The sequence below is a fragment of the Nyctereutes procyonoides genome, unplaced genomic scaffold, assembly GCF_905146905.1.
Source record: "Nyctereutes procyonoides isolate TBG_1078 unplaced genomic scaffold, NYPRO_anot_genome, whole genome shotgun sequence".
Lineage (NCBI taxonomy): Eukaryota > Metazoa > Chordata > Mammalia > Carnivora > Canidae > Nyctereutes > Nyctereutes procyonoides.
The window spans coordinates 163,609-168,165 of record NW_026575045.1 but is presented as its reverse complement, the minus strand read 5'-3'; the positions used below and the strand labels follow the sequence as shown (position 1 = coordinate 168,165).

Here is a 4,557-nt window from a genome sequence, read left to right as displayed (position 1 = left end):
AATGTGTGGGAAATATCAGAAAGGGACACAGAACATAAAGACTCCTAACTCTGGGAAATGAACTAGGGGTGGTGGAAGGGAGGTGGGCGGGGGGTGGGGTGAATGGGTGACGGGCACTGGGGGGGACACTTGACGGGATGAGCACTGGGTGTTATTCTGTAGTTGGCAGATTGAACACCAATAAAAATAAATTTATTATTAAAAAAAGAGAGAGAGAGAGAAATGAAGATCCTGAGTTCAGAGCTCAGCGGCAGCAGCCTGAGCCCATGACTCCCATGTGCCCTGCAGTCTCTCTCACCTATGTGCCCAGCCTGCTGGGGGAAGATGCCAAGATGGCGACCCGCAACTACTTTGGATTCACCCACAGCGGGGCAGCGGCAGCGGCCGCGGCCCAGTATAGCCAGCATCCAGCTTCTGGTGTAGCCTACTCTCATCCAACTACAGTTGTTAGCTACACTGTCCATCAGGCTCCAGTAGCTGCTCACACAGTTACTGCGGCCTATGCACCAGCAGGCACCACAGTTGCAGTTGCCAGGCCTGCCCCAGCAGCTGTTGCAGCTGCTGAAATAGCTGCTGCTTATGGAGGCTACCCCACTGGACATACAGCAAGTGACTATGGCTCTATCCAGAGACAACAAGAAGCACCACCACCACCACCCCCAGCTACTACACAGAACTACCAGGACTCATACTCATATGTAAGATCCACTGCTCCTGCTGTAGCATATGATAGTAAGCAGCTGCCTGCCCAGCCTCAGCCTTCTGTTGCTGAAACCTACTATCAGATAGCCCCCAAAGCAGGTTATAGCCAAGGTACAACTCAGTATACACAAGCCCAGCAAACTCGACAAGTGACAGCCATAAAACCAGCCACACCAAGTCCAGCTACCACTACTTTCTCCATTTATCCCGTATCTTCCACCGTACAGTCAGTAGCAGCTGCAGCTACTGTGGTGCCATCCACTATACCCAGAGTGCTACTTATAGTACCATGGCAGTTACTTATTCTGGTACATCTTATTCAGGTTATGAAGCAGCAGTATATTCAGCTGCATCCTTCTACTACCAACAGCAGCAACAGAAGCAGGCAGCAGCGCTGGCGGCAGCAGCAGCGGCAGCAGAAGCTGATGTTGCAACAGCTGCCTGGACAGGGACCATCTTTACTAAAAAAGCACCATTCCAAAATAAACAACTGAAACCAAAACAGCCTCCCAAACTGGCCCAGATAGACTATCATGATGTTCGTAAGATTAGCTGTGCTGGACCACAGACTTATAAAGAACATTTAAAAGGACAAAAACATTAAAAAAAAAAAAAAAGAAGAAGAAGAAGAAGAAGCCACATTGAAAGCTTCACAAAATACTGGCAGCAGCAACAATTCTATCGTGGGACTCAAAATCATCTATGTTGTGAGCTCTGCGATGTGTCTTGTACAGGAGCAGATGCATATGCTGCCCACATTCGTGGTGCTAAGCATCAGAAAGTGTTTTTTTATTATTATTATTGGTGTTCAATTTGCCAACATACGGAATAACACCCAGTGCTCATCCCATCAAGTGCCCCCCTCAGTGCCCGTCACCCAGTCACCCCCACCCCCCGCCCACCTCCCTTTCTACCACCCCTTGTTCGTTTCCCAGAGTTAGGAGTCTCTCATGTTCTGTCTTCCTTTCTGATATTTCCACCCATTTTTTTCTCCTTTCCCCTTTATTCCCTTTCACTATATTTTATATTCCCCAAATGAATGAGAGAGACCATATAATGTTTGTCCTTCTCCGACTGACTTACTTCACTCAGCATAATACCCTCCAGTTCCATCCATGTTGAAGCAAATGGTGGGTATTTGTCCTTTCTAATGGCTGAGTAATATTCCATTGTATACATAAACCACATCTTCTTTATCCATTCATCTTTCGATGGACACCGAGGCTCCTTCCACAGTTTGGCTATTGCGGGCATTGCTGCTATAAACATCGGGGTGCAGGTGTCCCGGCGTTTCACTGCATCTGTATCTTTGGGATAAATTACACACAAAACTTGGTAAACCCATTCCTTCAACAGAACCAAATGTTGTTAGCCAAGCTACTTCTTCAACAGCTGTGTCTGCTTCAAAACCTACTGCCTCTCCCTCAAGCATTGCAGCAAGCAATTGTACTGTAAATACTTCATCAATTGCAACTTCTTCAGTGAAAGATCTTACAACTACAGGAAACTCATCTCTTAATAGCACATCCAACACTGAAGTATCACCAGAGCCTACAAATATGGCTGCCAAGAAAACATCTACACCCAAAATAAACTTTGTTGGTGGGAATAAGCTGCAATCAACAGGAAGTAAAACAGAACACTTCAAAGGAACGGAATGTGTTAAAAGCACTCCTGTCACCTCTGTACAGATTCCAGAAGTAGGCCAGACACCGTGTCAGAACCAGTCACACCTGCATCTCTTGCTGCTTTGCAGAGTGACATGCAGCCAATGGGCCATGATTATGTGGAGGAGGTACGAAATGATGAGGGAAAAGTAATTATGCAAATACAGTTGTAATGATCTCAATGCTAAGGAGATGCACTTGAAAGGGCAAAGACACAGACTTCAATATTAAAAAAAAAAAAAGTAAATCCAGATTTGCAAGTAGAAGTAAAGCCCAGTATTCGAGCCAGAAAGATTCAAGAAGAGAAAATGAGGAAGCAGATGCAGAAAGAAGAGTATTGGCAAAGACGAGAAGAATGCTGGAGAATGGAAATAAGGCGTTATGAAGAGGACATGTACTGGAGAAGAATGGAGGAAGAACAACACCATTGGGATAATCGCCACCGAATACCTGATGGAGGATATCCTCATGGTCTCCCAGGCCCATTAGGCCTTCTAGGAGTCCGACCAGGCATGCCTCCTCAGCCACAGGGGCCTGCACCCTTATGCCTGACTCCTCTGATGACCATTATGTAATGACAAAACATGCAACCATTTATCCAACTGAAGAGGAATTGCAGACAGTTCAGAAAATTGTTTCTATTACTGAACGTGCTTTAAAACTTGTTTCAGACAGTTTGAACGTGAGAAGAGCAAGAGCAAAGAGGGAGATGATAAGAAAGAGGGAGGTAAAGACAAAGCTTTAAAAGGAGTTTTGTGAGTGGGAGTATTGGCAAAAGGATTACTTCTTCGAGCAGATAGAAATGTCAACCTTGTTTTGCTGTGCTCTGAGAAACCTTCAAAGACATTATTAAGCCATATCGCAGAAAACCTACCCAAACAGCTTGCTGTTATAAGTCCTGAGAAGTATGACATAAAACGTGCTGTGTCTGAAGCTGCAATAATCTGGAATTCATGTGTGGAACCCAAAATGCAAGTCACTATCACCCTGACATCTCCAATTATTCAAGAAGAGAACATGAGGGAAGGAGATGTAACCTCAGATATGGTGAAACACCCACCGGTGTTAATCTTCTGTCTTGGACAGGCAAAAATGCCTTGACACTCTGGCTGCTCTACGCCACGCTAAGTGGTTCCAGGCTAGAGCTAATGGTCTGCAGTCCTGTGTGATTATTATACGTATTCTCCAGGACCTCGGTCAGACAGTTCCAACATGGTCTGATTTTCCAAGCTGGGCTATGGAGTTACTAGTAGAGAAAGCAATCAGTAGTGCTTCTAGTCCTCAGAGCCCTGGAGATGCACTGAGAAGAGTTTTTGAGTCCATTTCTTTAGGGATTATTTTTAAAGGTAGTCCTAGACTTCTGGGTCCTTGTGAGAAGGATCCATTTGATATCTTGGCAACAATGATTGATCAACAGCGTGAAGACATCACATCCAGTGCACAGTTTGCATTGAGAGTCCATGCATTCCACCAGATACACAAAGTTCTAGGCATGGATCCATTACCCAAATGAGCCAACATCCACAGGAAATGAAGAAAGGATAGCGATGGAGTTGATGGATTTGAAGCTGAGGGGAAAAAAGACAAAAACCATTACGATAACTTTTAAAAAGTTCCTGTAAATCTGCAGTGTTAAAAACAACAGGTGCCCATTTGTTGGTTGTTTTTCATTCATAATAATGTCTACTTTGAAAAATTCATCAAGAATTTAAAGAATTTCATGGAAGAACCAAGCTTTTCTGTGACATTAATATCTTAATGTACAGTGTTAGGTATTATATGAATGGAATGACACCCAAAAAAATTGTGCTCCAACTAGGGGAAAAACAATACTTCACATGTTTTCCCCCTTATTTTGGTTTTATTTACTGGTTGCCCTAGCTCCCCCTATTTTTGTGTCTTTTATAAGCTAGTCTTATTAAATCTTTACTGTATTTAATGCAGTATTTGTGCTTCGGTTGCTATGTGTATTTTGATATTTTTATTTAGGAGTCTTGTTTGCTCTTTGACACATTTTGTGGGGGGTTGTTTTTATTTTAAAGATTTTATTTATTTATTTATGAGAGACACAGAGAGAGAGAGGCAGAGACAGAGGCAGAGGGAGAAGCAGGCTCCATGCAGGGAGCACAATGTGGGACTCCATCCCTGGTCTCTGGATCACGCCCTGGGCTGAAGGCAGCACTAAACC

The 4,557-nt window shown here is 44.0% G+C and overlaps 1 pseudogene; it reads left to right on the top strand.

Moving 5' to 3' along the window:
• Positions 1-266: 266 nt before the first annotated feature.
• Positions 267-3,978, top strand: LOC129509282 (zinc finger RNA-binding protein-like; annotated as a pseudogene).
• Positions 3,979-4,557: the final 579 nt, after the last annotated feature.